Source organism: Thermobia domestica, chromosome 11 (assembly GCF_964235325.1).
Source record: "Thermobia domestica chromosome 11, izTheDome1.hap1.1, whole genome shotgun sequence".
Lineage (NCBI taxonomy): Eukaryota > Metazoa > Arthropoda > Insecta > Zygentoma > Lepismatidae > Thermobia > Thermobia domestica.
The window spans coordinates 92,211,655-92,229,122 of NC_137464.1; the positions used below are offsets into that span (position 1 = coordinate 92,211,655).

General features: G+C 36.5%; 1 protein-coding gene and 1 long non-coding RNA gene across 3 annotated transcripts in view; both read left to right on the plus strand.

Annotated features, from left to right (window-relative positions):
• Positions 1–17,468, plus strand: part of spas (spastin) — a 471,098-nt gene that overhangs the window by 139,995 nt on the left and 313,635 nt on the right. The gene's annotated exons all lie outside the window — the stretch shown is intronic.
• Positions 1–17,468, plus strand: part of LOC145664284 (uncharacterized) — a 122,246-nt gene that overhangs the window by 94,856 nt on the left and 9,922 nt on the right. The window contains exon 2 of the long non-coding RNA XR_014127350.1: positions 8,215–8,271. This is a non-coding gene — a long non-coding RNA (uncharacterized LOC145664284). The remainder of the gene's footprint in view (positions 1–8,214; positions 8,272–17,468) is intronic.

Genomic DNA, 17,468 nt, shown 5'->3' on the forward strand with positions numbered 1-17,468 from the left:
TGGCTTACTTTGAAATAAAATGAAATCTAAGTTTTACGTCCCACGCTTATCCGGTTAGGCTAAAGGAGACGGTGATGATGAGAGATGAGTGAAATGGTGGAATGAAGAAAATGGGAGGAAACGAGAGAACCCACGATTGGCTTACTTTGAAACACCTAGACAATGGATTGCTGTTTAGTTTCGGGTTTGTATAAATATATTCAAGTTTCGTTCCCTATAGTGGTGCAGCCATCAAATTTTGCCTTACCTCTGTTGCATTTCTTGAACATTTCACACCAATTGTCACGAACCTGTTTTTAAGCTACGGTCAAGCTCTATGGAATCCAATGGTTTGAAAGTTTCCGTACGTTTAGATGACTATGTAAAATCGTATGTATATTGCTTTCATGTTGATGTGCAAGGGTGCCTGAATCTCACGGTATGGCACATGCCGATCTCTGCCAATAATTTCAGGCATAGCATCGTTACAAAATTTGCAAACCACTTTGGAATTAAAAAAAAAAAAAAAAAAAAAAAAAACACAGTCCTAGATGGTGATTCATCCGGAAACCTAATTGAAGTCGCTCAGTGCATTGTTCTGGTGTTAAACTACATTTGAAATCATATAAAATAATTGCCCGAAACTGTTCACATGAAATTTCCATTTCTCACACAAAACAACAACTTCTAACTGCTGCAAGAAATAAAACAAGTCGGCGGTAAACAAACAATCAGGGATAATTTAAGTAGAAAGATTTATTCTTCTGAGGCTTATAACAGCAATACACTAGCGCCATTGCATTTAATAGTTTCCAGCAGCCCGCAGTCGTACACTGACTGACAAAAAGTCAAGCACCTGGAAGAAATGGTCCGATGTCGATGAAATTTCGTGGACGTGCAAACCATCGGTGGGTAGCAAATTATTAGTCCAATGATTTGTGACACCTAGAACGGTCACCAGAGTACATTAGTGTGTCAGCACGTGTAGGATGTTTCACTTCCTCGGAATTGGATCATACACTGATTGGTTGGAAAGGGTGTCGTACAGCTGTTACATCTTTTCCTGAGTCAAGTTGGGCCACAACTGTTGCAACTGGACCTCGATATCCTAAATATTGTAATTGAAACGGAATTTACGCCCTAGCTGGTTCCACACATGTTCTATTGGTAACAAATCGAGGGATTTTACTGCAAGAGAGTACCTCACCATTATATAGAGTTCATAGACACGTGCCGTGTGTAGACAAGCGTTGTTTTGTTAATATATGGTACCAGAATATTGTTTGAGACGTAACAATGAGGAAGCTGGATTTCCGTGACATACCATTGTGCCTTCAGAGTACCCTGAATCACCATCAGAGATGACCTGAAGTTGTACCCGATGGCTTTCACACCATGACGCCAGAAGTGACACCGGTCAGTCTCTCCAAAACATTGGCAGAATATGTCCTCTTCCTTTGGCACTGTTATACTCGCAGACGAAGGGCATCCAAGTAGTGCCCAACCATGATTCATCGCTGAAAATAATGCGACGCTACTCGTCAGCAGTCCATGCTTCCCGGATACGGCGACACTCCAAACACAACCGTATGCGTTGTAGTGTTAACAGCCTACGCATGGGACGGCGATCCATTAATCTGACTGCTGCTAGCATCGGACCATAGTACAGGATGACACGAGATATTGTAATGAGTCCATTGCTTGTGCCCCGATGGCAGGTGCAAATGTAAAGGGGTTACGATGTGCTTGGCGCACAATGCAGCGATCCTTCCGTGGTGTGGTCAAATTTATTCAACTGGAACCTTGACGATGCATGTGGTTTCTCTCATGTTTCCATTCAGTCCAATATATGGCAACTGTCATATCCAAATGTACCACATACCTGGATATTGCACGATTCAACCAGCCGTCCATATGTGACCCACAATGAGGTCCTTTCAAAATCTGTCAACTGATGGCAGCGTTGTTTCATTCGAGCACGCGCCAGTTTCCTTTATCAAGGTACACGAAATAACAGGTAGCCCCAGTTTGTGCTTCGAGTTCTGATTGACTCTCTGCCCGTTGCCTCATTGGGAGGTATCGACGAAGATTTCCTGTCTGGTCTGCCTACTTGTTGTTACACTTCGCGCTTTATTCGTAAAACTGGATTTGGAGTAACAATTATGACTTTCGTTGGCTTTTTAAATGCTAAGAATGAACATTTCTGTGCTAATAGACAAGGTAATATAATTTCAGGAAAATAAATAAATGCTATCAATAATGAATTATAAAATATATGAAAGCAAATGTAATTCAAATATTCAAAGTATATTGTATTGTCTCTACAAAATAGTTATTGCAATAATTCATCTAGCTACTTATGAAATGAACAAAACGAATTCTATCACGGGTCATTTTATGGAAAGCATCCGCACGCTAAGCGTGAGGCCAGAGTTAGATTTCCCACCAGCTCAGTGATCAGAAATTTCTGTTTTTACAGCTATAAATATAATCTATACTGTAAATATAAAATGTATAATCAATTTATGATATAGAAAATAGTTTAGAAATGAAGGAATAGACTACAATCTTTGCTGAACGATTGAAACTCTTATTTTGCATTCTTTTTGAGCTGTTCCGTCCCAAACTGCATAAACTAAATGATAAAGTTTTAAACGATAGGAACATACTGTATATAGTTGTTTTGAAAGAATATTGTTGACGATAAGTCGTATTCTTATCTTTCTCCAAAATAAGGTGGCAGAATTATCAAACATTGTATTAGGTTGGAGTGCAGGAAATAACCGCATGACGTCTGATGGAAAACTCGCCCAGCAGCACAACACAGGGATGGATTAAGGTCATGCATCTAGCATCACAAACTCGGTACATTCCAGCAAACAGACTTACAGACCCAAACAGTAATGTGGCAGAGTGTAACAGGGTAATATGAAAGTGCACAATGGAGAATGCACAATTTCGAGTGATCATTATGAGTCCCTCAAGGCTATATGGTTAGCGTCCGTGCCTTGGGGCGGGAGAACAGAGTTCCTGTGGGAGCCCATGTAATTTAGATTCCATGTTAAGTTGTAGGTCCACGTCCCATATAGCCTCGATGCTGAAAGGGACAATTAGCTCCAAATTAACCATCTTACGAAGTCAAATTGGGATATTCTGCGCAGCAAACAGTGCAAAAAATTAACAGTGCATTTCTTTGAGCCAGGAACGGCGAATGAAAGCAGCAAGGAACTTTTTGCCGTTTCTTTACCAGATGTCATTCTGTTATCACAGTATTGCGAAATAAGCTTCGTGGGCACCTACAGCTTCATGTCCGGATGAACTCTTTGGGGAAAACAGTAGAAGCAGACTCTCGGAAAAGAGTTCCTACCATTTCAGACGAGTTACATACACTATACCAGTGTCGTTCGGCAGCTGCGTGCAGTAGGAAACAATATAATCACTGGTCTAGTAGCTAGCACACATTTGTTACATGTTTCGGGTTCGATTGTCGGTTGGACACATTGAAATTGGAACATATTATGGTGGTTCGAATTTCACCTTGAACTGTAGGTTCACCTGTCATATATAGCCTGGATGCTGAAAAGCAACGCTGAACTTGTATAAATAAACAAAAGTTGAACATCAGAGAAGCACCGAATTCAACCACTAGAATAGAACAAATACCAGTGGCACGTGTTCACCTCGTGAAAGAGTTTGATTTGTATAGCATGGTATTTCTCAGTTGATATTCAAACCTGAAGTTGTAGTAATTTCTGCCATTTCCTGCTTTACTAGAGAGAGTTCGAATATATTCTCGAGCCGCTTTGATTGCAGATAACTGTTTCTCGCTATCTGTTACCGTTTTTACTCTCTGTAGATCAACCACTTCCTGTTTGAGTAGAGGGTGAAGAGAAAATGGTACAAATTTTTGGAACGCTAATCGATTAAAAAAAAAAAACTCGCTATCTCTTACGGTTTTTGTTCTATGTAAATCAGTATTGAAGTCGGAAGTGAACAGTGGATTTTTCTCTCTTCTGTTTTAGTATAGAGTTAAGGATGGAGATTCCCAAATTTTTATCTTCTGCATTGTGGCTAAAATTAATGCTGATCCATCAAGTAGTTCTTGAGATTTTTATGTCCCGGACGGACGGACACACACACACACACACACACACCACACACACACACACACACACACACACACACGTAAATATATAAAAGAGCTTCGGTAACCTAACTCCTTTTGGAGAAATCCTTATCAACCAGTGAACAGAAAATTGTTGTAAATTACGACAATGATGTCATCTTCAGTGATAAATCAAATTTTAATATTTTTGCGTGAAAGGAACTTAAGAATTCCGAAAATAAACCAAACCCGCAAAGGCCCGAAAAAGACCCACATGGACCTGGTGGGTTGACTTATTAGTTATGATCACTCAGTTTATTTAGCTAGTGAATAGATTCACAAAATTTCATCTGACTAACAAATACAAGCAAAGTGTGTTGCACACTTTCTTCTTAATATTAAGTAGTAATATGAGCTTTCAAAATTGTTATAATGTGTTGCACACTTGAGGTCATTTCATTTGGTGTCAGTGTTTGATGCGTTATGTTTGGTAATATTGTGTTTGAGGTTAATGCGAGATAAGGAGATGGGGTAAATTGATTTCACACTAACAGGATAATTTTGGATCCAAGCCTATTTCTTAGAATAATAACCTCTTAGTAATTTAAATTTGGTTTAATATATGATCTCTTGTTATATGGCTTTTAGTTTAGTGATGTACAGTCTTGTTAAGAAAAAAGGCCACTCACTTTCGCCATTCTCTACTCTTATCTTCAGTTAGTTAAGTGAAACCAATGTAATTATCTTTGACTCATTGACAGAATATTGCTTTAAAGCAAAGGGGTGGCCAAGATTTTTTGAACAAAACTGTACATAGGGATAGAATTGTAGTTACTTCTAGTTTTCTGGGAATTTTGTTACATTTAATTTTAAGTAGCACTCCAGTTCTGTCACAATTCTAGGTTTTAAAAAATGGAATCAAATATAGATTCATGTTCTAACAAGTCATGTACTAGTAGCATAAATTTCCCATTAGTGTGTGTCAGGTGGTTATTTCAGAAGTCTTCATAGTTTTGAAGTATATTTAATCAGTTAGTAGTTTATTTGATGTCAATGTGCGGACTATCAACTTTGAGGCGTAAAAGTTGTGTATCTACTTCAGATGGAGAGGATTATCGAAAAATATATTTTACATTGTGTCCTGTTGACCATTCAGCGTAATGGAACTAAAATGAAGGGGTTGAGGGTTCAGAATACGCGATCGATAACAGTTTCCGGACCTCCACCAGAGGGCCTTCTCATTTCTCTCGCGTTATATTTCTGTCTGTGAACAGTGGTCTGCAGTGTGGAGCGCTTTCCTAGTTCTTCAGTCCTGTATCCGGTTAGCCATCGCAAATATAAAAGGGAGCGTCGTCATCCATTTTATTGTTATCAATGCGATAAATTAAATACCGTAAAACTCATTCAAATTCAAAGCCCTTCCTGCCTCTGTGACTTAATTTACTTTTTCGATTTAGAGCTAAATTGTAGTTTGCTGAACGAAGTTGTCATCTATATTTTATCTACAAAATACGTGCAAACGGAACGTTACATTCAAATACATACGTACAAGTTAATTGTCTACGATATTTATTATGTAAACTTAGTTTGTTTTTTTGTTACAGATATCAGTAAGTTGCTATTCTAAATTACCTCATAAACGTTACTTTCCATCAATGCTTTGCATAGTCTGTAACAGCTAATTTGTAAACGTTTATTGGAATGTTATCTAAATTAACTTGAATTTCATTCCTTCCCTGTTGGCCACTCCACCTGATGAACTAAATCAGGTAAATGTGCTTACATCTGGGGAAAGCAAGCTGCATTTCATTAATAATTGATCATGATTTTGTATGTGAACGTTTTATTCAGACCTAATCCATGTATACTTTACATACAGTACTAATTACACGTTTAACGTAATTACAACTACTGAAACTGTTTCTATAATGTTACAGAAGGAAAGGAAAGCAACGATCATTTTAACAGTTTCGACGTAGTTACATCATTTTAAGCGGTATAACAGTCTTTACCCATATTTTTCATATCTCCGAAACGATCTTCGATATCAAATAGGTGTAAAATACATTGAGATTTTCATGGCTATTGAAAATCATCTAAGTGATTGAATATGTTTTCCGAGATAAAGGGTTTTGAAGAATGTCTTAATTTTCAGCACCTTGTAACTTTGTTTCTGTTTATTCCAAATCATAGTATTTCACAGTACTGTACTTCGAATATGCATTTTCCCGTCTGTCTCATTTGCGTTATTGTTGTAGATGCCTCCAGAATTGTGATGTCTGTGATACTGTAGCGTTTTTAGTCTGTAACACTAATAAATGAGTATTGTAAGTTTTGGTGTAACATGTAGATTTAAAATATGTAATAATCTGATGTCACACAATTTGAAAACACAAGTTAATATTTAGTTCGCAGGACTGGTAATCTGATGGTATTGTAGAGTATGTCAAACTGTGCTCCCCTGTTGATATTTGCATCTATTATAAACTTTCATAGTTTTTTTCCTGTTTAAAAATTATAAGGACGTTTCAGGATAAATGGTGCACTCCGTACCAATGTTAGAATTCATGCGTCCATTTTTAGCAATCATTATATTGAATCCAGTTTCGTATCAACTTTACTAGTATGTTGTTAGTACGTACAGTCCTGTTATAAACAATCTTGACCACTCATTCAAATTTAGAAGACTATATTCTGGCAACCGTACGCAGGAAATTCAAACACTTCCGTCTTAAAATAAAGATCTTAATCTGCCAAAGGAAATCCACATTAGTTTGATCTAATTCCTGCTGTAGGTAAGAGTGCTTGGCTTTTCGAAAATAGCGGGGGACATTTTTTTATTAAAAGAATATTGTACATTATGCAACGCGATAACTCTTGAACGGAAGCTAATATTTTAAGTCCTTTTTTGTCAATAAGTAGCTAGATTGACCATCTCGTCTGAGTTCGTCAATGAAGTCTGTCCTTTAATATTTTAACGAGTAACGGTAGTTTTTAATCCGTCCATTACTCCACAGTTGCTTGAATGAAAGTGAAATTTTGGATTTTTTTTCAATAGATAATTAGAGCAATTATCTCGGCCGAGTTCGTTAACGGAGTGAATCCGTTACCTTAACGGATAACGGTAACAGCCTGTCCATTACTTCGCACGATAACTTTTTTTTTTTTTTTTTTGGCAATAGACAGCTAGAATGATTATTTCCGTCAGGTTCGTTAATAGAGTCAGTCCATTAAGATCTTTACGCGTAACGGTAACTTTAACGGTATCTACCCATTTTTAGCTATTGAAGAAAAAGGTATTAAAAGTTAATATGTCGCCGTTAGGTAAAGTAAACATCCTTCAGTGGTGGACATCTATCGGACAAAATTGAAACTTCAGCGGGCCGCGGTGGCTCAGTGGTTGAGCGTTCACCTCTGGTGCATGGGGTCCCGGGTTCAAACCCTGCTCCCGCCAAGTGAACTTTGTGGTGGACAAACACCGTGTGCGTGGGTTTCCTCGCGGTTCTCCCGTTTCCTCCCACTTTCTTCATTCCACCATTTCTCTCATTTCTCATCATCACAGTCTTCTTTAGCCTAGCCGTCATACACGTGGGATGTAAACCTTAGATTTCGTTTCATTTTCGTTTTCAAAATTGAAACTTCAGGGGCATGGCCCTCTCTACTTTCTATAGTTCATTATCTAAATTTGCCTACATCACGGATTACTTAAGACTTCTTAGTGGTACAGTTTTATTCAAAAGTGTACTCATTCGTTGAAAATCATCATGTAGAGTACGTCCTGTCAGAGTAATCGAATAACGCCCTATTATATTGTTCCTAAGTGAGATGTAAGCAAAAGTTTTCATTCACTGATGATATTTTAAAAAATAGTAGTTTTAGTATATTTTGAGTAAAATCGCCCCGCATAAGAATTTTCCACATGAAAAAAATATTTTTTGGGGATTATTTTCAAATTAGTTGGGTATTGACAAATATAGGAATGAATATATTATATAGATCTATTAATTCTAAAATGTTTCTACAAAATACAAAGAAGAAATCTAAATATCGTTCCCATTTTAGTTTAATTAACTTCACGATTAAGCAAGTATGATTTTATTTCACTGAATTTTTCTTTCCTTTTGTTTCAGGTATGTGAATGATTCTATATAGAACTCTTTAATCAACCCTAGTTGTCTGTATTCGAGGTAAGATTTTTAAGTTACTGAATCGTGCGTAAGTTGGTAGCGTCTTGTAAAGCAATATATCCTTATTCACGTACGTTGAAAACATATGGCATGGGACTTTTGGTTTCCGTGTTATTTGCATCTGAGATAGGGTTTGGAGTTAGTAACTTTTTGTTATTATTGCAAATAGCTGACTTTATTTTCAGTGCTTTTTCAGACGATGCGAAACGGTCTTGTTTAATTTTTTACATAACAAAAGTTACTAATTCCAGTTTTCTGACGGTGTTCAGTGGAACTTAGTACCTTCACCTTTTCCCGAATTTCGTTAAGTTGTTTTTCTAACAGTTCTCGTATTATTGTTTTACATTGTACAGATTCCTGCATTAAAATTATTTGCATTTACAAAATCACAAACGAAATAAGAAATGAGAATATGTTTGAGTGTGCTGTAATAACATTAGTTGTGAGTGCCTTCACTTTTTTCTCAGAAGAATAACATGTTGCTAATTGCAGTGGCGGATCCAGGGGGGGAATCGGCCTTCCAGAAAAGGAAATTTTCTTACTTTATATATATATATATATATATATATAAAACCGATCCCAGAGTTTCGACCTCTTAAAGGTAGCTCTAAGTAGCAGTATTCCAACTCACCGCCCCCCCCCCAGAAGTCCGTCCTGGATCCACCCCCTGGCTAATTGCTATCGAAAACAAAACGTTAATTTGATTTTCAGTTTCACCATAGCAGTATCGTCAGTACCAAACTCCAATCAAGGAAAGTGGAAGTAACTTGGGCAGTAGCTAATGTACTAGCCACACATCACTTAACAGAGAATTATCTTACTACAGTGGCGTTACAAGTTAGGAATGATTTTGATAGGTATAAAGCGTTCAATCTGGGTTGAAAAAAACAGTTTCCCAATTCCAAAAATAATTTTTGTTTTAATTTTTCGATTTACTTCTATTTTTCAATTTAAATCACTTGATCCTTTTTATTCTTTTAACGAAACAATTTAAACACTACCCATTCTGAAACTGGTAAATGTATGGGGGTTTCAAGTTTGTTTTATCGTGTGATATTCAATTAAAAATTAAGTTAGAAGTTTTCTGATATTTAGGTTGTGTTTTTCCCAAGATATTCCTTATATGTGACAGTTATCAGTAGCAGTACGTTATTGTTCTCTCAACAGACAAAAATGGGCGGTCACGATGATCCTCAGAATTTACTTCACAATAATTGGACAAAAGAAAGACAATTATGATAATCTCAGTACGTATTTCTTGTTAGGCATCTTAATCAGTGAACAGCCAAAGTAAAATATGCACGTGTAGAGTAGGGGAGAGAGGGGGAGCCCCGGTCAGTTCGATATAGGTGAAAAACTTGTCGTAAATAGAAGCAGATGATGGCGCCTTACTGGCAGCTGTCAGATAAAGTAATTTTGAGAGCGACGCCATTGTAGGAGTGACAGGTATTAAATGAATGCGTGTTTTTTTTTTTTTTTTTTTACTGCGTTTGATGTAATATTAGGCAAAATATTCGACACTGTAAGCGCTATTCCATTTGATATTTTTACTAAGTGACTTTATAGGTAGACACTATGCTTATATAATTCTAAAGCAATCTATAAATTAATGCATTCACTTGCTTGTATGTTGGTGTTGACCGTGTTTTACTCAAAACATGCGTTTTGGGTAGCCTCAGTCAAACGCATGGGATAATGACAGTCAGTGACCGGGGCTCCCCGACATTAAAATAAACGATAATAAATAAGTCTTGACAGTCAACCCCCAAACAAAGTTCTTCAAGTATAATCTAACTCAGAGACCAGAGATGATGAAGTTGAACAAGGAACTTCCACTGGATCCAGACGTATATATTCATTTGATAATTTTTTGCCAATACCAATAGATTTATATTTCAATATATTACGGTGTTGATGAAAAATATATATAACTTCAATGAATAAGTAGTTTTTAAAATTTTCTTTACACGAAACCGGTTTATTATCTGTCTCTGTAGATACCCAACTATTCTTAAGGAATAAATTTGAAATCTTAATGGTAGTGATGTTTTTTCTTCCATATGTAAAGCATGGGGAAATCCCTGACTGCCATTATTCAACCATGTGGGAAATAACGGTGAATTGAATATGTTCATATTTTCGTTTTTTAGCTTGCCAATGAAATGAGAAATGTATTTTGAAATTGGTCACAATAAACTAGACAAAATTATCCATAGGATCGACTTACCGGGGAAACTTTTCGTGCTTTACGAGCTAGATTATAACGATTTTTGCTTAGGTGACCGCCATTCCCCTATTCTCCCCTGTATATATTACGGTTTTGCACACTGCAAAAGTTTTACATTGGATTGTATTATTCTTTCTAAAAATTATATATAAATTGAGCATTTTTGTTTTACTCTTTTCATGGTAAAATTATTCAAGATGAAGTTGCATATCAGCATGAATTGTGAATGAATATACGGTACAGTATGTATATCATTTCACGTTATATGCACTGAATATGACAAGGTAATCGGGTAATATGCAGCATCTTCTATTAGCAAGGTGTTTCAAATCAATATATTTTTCTTTGTTCATCCTATTTTGCAGTATTAAAACTAGCTGAAATTCTCGTCCTTAGCATGGGAAGAATAGGTTTATGGAATGGGTGAAAGGTATACCACCCTCTTAAAATAGGTGAAAGGCCCTCTTTACCACCTATTTAAAATAGGGATGCGCATTTGAAGAGATATGAAAAGATACAAACCCAGCACGATTCAGTTGCTAACTATCTTCAAAAAATCCTTTCAAAAGCTGCGGCTGTTATTGTTTGCGAAAAATCTAGTTCTTTCCCCTTTTCCCGCACTTACAACACACATTTCAACCCAAGTGTAGGTAGGGCTAATGATAATTTACTCATATCAGTCCAAGTTATATTTAAAAATTCATTTTAAACTGTCCCACCGTGTCCTCATTTTCGGCATTTTATGAACACAAGACGGGAAATTAAAATATTTCATAAATTTTCCTCCTCTAGAGGCAGAATTTTCGAGAACTCTAGGACTCAACTTATTTTCAATAACAATTTTATATGCCGAGTCCATCTACCTAACTTGAAGGGCTCGTTAGATAAATATTTTTGTCTTAAATTTGAATCTTACCCCCTTAGGATATTTATTTTGGTGAAAGTAGCCGGATAAAGACCCGGCTTGAGTCAGGTGCTAACTATACTCAAAAATTCATCCCAAACTGTTCACTCGTTTTCCTATGATGGTTAAACAGGAAACGTCGATGTTACTTTTGTATATTGAGAATAACAAAGAAGTTGCCTCCCTTTCCCTTTTAAAAGGGAATTTTCTAAAATGCTGGTACATATAATAACTTACAAACTAATAGTTTTTGTACGAAGTTTCATCTTCTGTACATGAGGGCTTGTGTGATACTTTATTCCTAAAATGCATTGTAAAACTCCTTTTCCACACCCTTTCGACACGCATTTTAATGGAGGCGGCACGATAGAAAAAAAAAAGTGTCTCGATCCAAGTGTTCAAAAATTCACTTCAAACGGTTCAGCCTTTTACCCATGATGGGACAGACAACTCGATTTGAATATAGAGAAAAAACTTCTAGAAATTTCTCTTAGAAGCGGAATTTTTGAAAACTCTAGGACACGAATTATTATTATTATTATTATTATTATTATTATTATTATTATTATTATTATTATTATTATTATTATTATTATTATTATTATTATTATTATTAAATGAGGAGTTTATATACCAAGTCTTAATTCCCTAACTTGAAAGGCTGCTGAAACACTACTTGGCACAAATTTTGATTCACCTACCCTACGATACCAATTTTAATCAAAGTCACATGATAAAAACCCAGTTGTAGGTAGATGCTAATTAAGTCCAAAAATTCATTTTATATCGTTCAGTCCGTTATGGATCCTTAGATTTCAGGTGATTCCAAAATGGAAATTTTTCAGGACAGAACTTTGAACTTTATCATCTCATGAAAAATTAATATTACTTTTATGATGAACCAAAAACATAATTATGAAGTTTATTTTCTAATGCTGATAGTGAATAACATTCAGTTGGTGCGATTTGGATGAGATGTTAAAGTTAAAATTTTCTCCTGAAAAATGTTGATTTAGGAGAGACACTACTAGGCATCCAAACGAATTTCGGTAGAAAGACCTGTAGTATGTATTATCATGATATTTACGATTCTGAACTAAAAATCGTGAGTATTGAATGTTGAATGGATTCAAGGTTTCTCCTCAAGTCTTCCGTACAAGATGAAATGATTAAACCAATACTTTGTGAAAATTCTTAGCCCATTAACTCTAATTGGAAAATGATATATTTTGTTTAAACTTGCTAAGATCCTACCATCATACAAATTAAGATGTGAATTTTAGACTTACATTCGATAAGTGTCCCAGATTGGTCAGAAAATTAGCATTGTATTTCCCTTTTAAGTAAAATAAATTTGATTTAAATCAGTTTTAAAAGCATTTGATTTAAATCGTGATTTAAATCGCTTTCATTTAAACCAATCAACCGTGGGTTCAACTCTATTAATTTCACTTTTATCGGAGTTGATATTGACCGAAACAGTTAAAAATCAAATGAAATAGGAATTAATATACTTGAATTTAAAGCTTTTATGAACTTATATCATTAAAGGCAATTTTGAGTTCTTATGTCAGAATATCTGGAATCAATATTTGCTTTAAAAAAAAAAAAGTATTTGTAGAAATTAAGTTTCTAGTTTTATATCCTATTCATATGTTCTCTAGACTGTAGGAGGCGGAAAATTAATGAAAGTAAAATGATTATGAAATAATTTGATGGAGTGAGAATGTGGAAGGAAACGTGAGAACTCGAATAAAATCCACGGACACGATATTGTTCCCCACAATCTCGCGTGGCCGGGATCGAATCAAGGACCAGGAATGAGCGGTCTACCATTGAGCCACCGTGCCTTCTCCCCATCGCTCGTATTTGTAAAATATGAATGATCATGAAAATGAGTTCATCTCTTAAAGCACGAAATGTTGTATTAGGGGTGAAGAGGCTATATCATATGTTGTGAAATTATCAACTTCCTCGTCTTTTGTTAGAGACCAAAACATCCGTGATGGGAACCCACGCTAAACTCAAAATCATTGTCTTATTTAGTCTCAGTGCTGTAAACAGCTTACAGCTAGATTTTTTTTTTTTTTTTTTGCTACAATGTTATATACTATGCTAAAAGATCCGAAAATTAAAAAAAAAGGAGGGGGGGGTACTAGCTGAATGTTAAGTTTCCTTGAACTATTCTTTGTTCCTAAATCATTTTACGGTTACAATTCTGTTAATTGTGGAACCAACCACGAACAATTTGGAAGAATTCACGGAAAGTGTGAATACTGTCAGTAATGGAATTTCTGTCAAGGATCTTATTATCCGTCATTCTGTTGAATATATATTTGGATCGTTGTTGGGCCCGAAAGTAAAAAATGGACGAGTCAGTCAACTTGGTAGGGGTAATAAATCGTTTTGGGGTGCTTTCGAAGTGAAGCAAAGCGCCAATAAACAAGTAACCGAAACTACTACAAGCAATCAAATATATACTGTACAGTAACATCACTATAGGTTATAGTAAAATGTCTCATCGTGTTTGAAGTTCTAACATTGATGTGGTTAGTGGATGGTAGTCCAAGGACAGAACTTGTAGATGTGGAACAGTGGAGTAACATAAAAATGTCAACAGTAGAAATTTTCTCGTGGGATTTGAACATGTGCTATAACAGAAGTCGAATTCGCATAGAAGGTACGTATAGATCAGTTGCGAGTATTTTTATCCTTAAATCCTTTGGTCGGAAACTAATCATTGCAGAGCTCTGTACTTCGTTAGTTGCTTTATCTAGGTTTGTAAATGGCATAATTTTCTCGGAAAGGACAGTTCTTCTGACATAAATCGAGTGGCGGATACTACCGCAGACATACTTGCCTGGTGTTAGGAACTCGTGAAGAATGTCAAAACGGCTGTATTCTTCAACGAAGTTCAACGTTAAGTCTGATGGATGGACTATGTTTAAGCTTGAAAGGCCTTTTCAGTGATGCAAGAAAATTCCTTAAGCTGTTCGGGAGTAACTGCGAAGGTCTGTCCGGAAAGTAATGTCACCAAATCTAGAAGTATGAAAAAAAATGTTTCATAATAATCGCAATAATACCTGTGTATTAAAATTCTTTAAAATATTGTTCTTCTGCGTCGATACATCTTTGACAGCGGGATTTCCAATTTGCAAAGGCATCTTGAAAGGCTTGTTGAGGAAGTTCGTTTAAAGCTATTTTACAAGCTGCTTTCACGTCGGCAGTTGTTCTGTAACGATGTCCTTCATAAGGGATTCCAAACAGAAGAATGTCAGTGGGATCGAAGTCGGGACTGTAGAGTGGCTGGGGCAACGTTGCTATATTAGATTTGGCCAGGTTATTGGTCACGACGAAGCCATGTGGGCTAACGCATTATCATGATGAAATTTACAATCGCAGCTGACGTCTGGTCTGACGCGTCGAATTCGTGTTCTCATTCTCTTGAGGACTTCTGCGTAAAAAATTATAGAATTACTGTTGAGCCGGGAAGTACAAATTCACGGTGGATGAGGTCCCGGGTTTGATTCCCGGTGGGGACACTCGGTCGAAAAAGTGTAACAGCACGAGTGAGGTTTTCCTGGGTTTCTCTCATTCACACCAAACAAATGCCGGGATAGTACCTAACATAATGGTCCCAGGCCATTTCCTTCCTTCTCCAATCCTTTCATCGGATAGTGTGTTCGCCGAGGGACGTCATCTCTCATATACGTGACGGGCTAAATGGCCTTACATGCCGAGAGCCCAGAAATCTAATATCTAATCCTAATCGCGGTGGACGATCATACTGTCAAAAACACAATCAGCATAGTCTTGATCTTTGATTTCCTCATACTTGGGGCGAGGGGACGCCGCTCTTCGTTTCGGGGTCGTCCTGGTATCCACGTTTCGTCACTCATAATAACATTACCTAGAAAGGGTGGATCATTTTGATACATTTCCAAACCGTCTTGACAAATTTCTAGTCGGCGAGAATTTTGATCGTCGGTCAAAATTCTTGGGACAAGTTTCGCGTACACTTTTCTCATTCAAATTGTTGGTTACAATTTCGTGGATGATAGTTTTTTTTTTATTTTTGTAAAATAAATATTTAACATATCGACCATTAGATTAACACTGATTCGATGGCCTCTTTGCAAAAGTTCTTTTACACAAGAATAACATTTTCATCGTTTGAGGAGATTAACAGGCTTCGTCGTCGACCTCTTTTCGGCTTTCCTAAAATGCGTTTTTCCATCTGTAAACTTACCTTTGTGGTAAACACTCATCTCAGAAGGCCTGTTGAACTATTGGAAAAAATTCCACTACAGACTTGATCGTATATCTTTGTTCCAGTGAACGGTGCATTCCAACTTGTGCGAGAGACTAAACAGAGGTTTACGAAATATCCATGCTTAACCTCCGAGAGCTCGGAGACAAGTAAGCAAGCTCTGACTCGGTAGTTGACTTATACCACCATCGATCCCGATGGATAGAGCGAGCAGACACAACAAAATGTGTGATATTACTTTCTGGACAGACCTTGTATTTTTAAATTAGAAAATTCAGTGTTGGGCTCGTTTATATGAACGCTCTTTTGAACTTTGTAGGTGCACACGGCCGCAAGACGCGTTTAAATAAAACACTACAATAGCTTACAATGGAACTTGAATACATTCTGTTACTATTCTGTTTCTATTTTTAGACTTTCAAACTATATTATGCATAAGTATCGGAAGTTGCATAGAACGACTATGTCCATCCGTCTGTCTGTTTGTTGATAGGTATCAGACCAAACGGTGAGAGAGATTAATGAGCGTTCTTTATTTTTGTTTTTGCAGTCGATTCAAGCGTCCCAGGTAAAGACTTCATATCCTAGGCCAACCTCTATTCCAACCGTAAATGGTAGAAATCATCATTTTCGGTTTCAAATGTATCGCCATTGAACAGCAATAACTGCGACAAATTGTTTTTTGCAATCGGTTCAGCATCTCAAGAGAACACATCAGTATCATCTGCAACACTACAGAAACCAGAAGTGGTTGAAATTTTCTAAAACTTCCGGTTTCAGTACTGATTTTCATAGAGCAAAAATGGTAAATGATATCAAGGAGCGATTTCGTGCAATCGATTAAGCGTCCCAAGAATAGATTCCATTTCCTCCGTTAACATTTTATTCAAACTGAAAGTAGTAGAAATGAACCATTTCCGGTTTCAACGTTCATCGCTATAGAGCGGAAACTGGAATAGCGACAAGCAGGTTTCAGTAATCGATTCAGTGTCTCAAAAGAACACACCATCACGATCCGCAACACACTATCAAAACCGAAAGTGGTTAAAATTTACTAGTACTTTCGGTTTCAATACCTTCCATAGAGGGGGGGGGGGGGAAGCATAAGGGATACCAGAAAAACGTTTTTGATACAAATTCAGTTTTCCAAGAACGAGTTTTGTCGTGACTTGTAGCTACCTGTTGAAACCAGAAATGGAGCATATTACGTTTGTTCTATTACAACACTGCATAATGGATAAAGCGGAAATAGTTTCTTATATGGATTCAGTGCGAGCAATGTGTTCAACTTCTAACTTTTTTTTTCCGGAACCAGGAGTAATAGACATCAGTTACTATTTCGGTTTTAATTTTAATCCCCATAGAAAGAAAATAGTAAAATATAGCGACTTAATGTTTATATATATAATGTTTTAATGTTTATAATGACTTAATGTTTTATATATACAGAGACTCACTTTAATATTCGGCCACCCCACATTGTTGTCATTTATGTCAAAGGACTCATTAATGTAAACACATAGGGATTTTTAAGCGATGACAGGGAACAACTATCATGTCTCGTGTACTATTTCCTAATATGTAAAAGTTGTAAATGCATACTATGCCTAACTAACTGCTGTGTTTCTACGAACTGCCTTCATATTATGCCACTTTAATATTCGGCCACTAAAGTGACTTGATGATCTTACTGCTATATCTCCAGTTTACAGAACAATATGAGTGGGGGAAGGAACGTCGTATGTACAACTCCTTTCTCGTCTTCGTGTTAGAAAGCGTGAATGGGTATTGGCTTT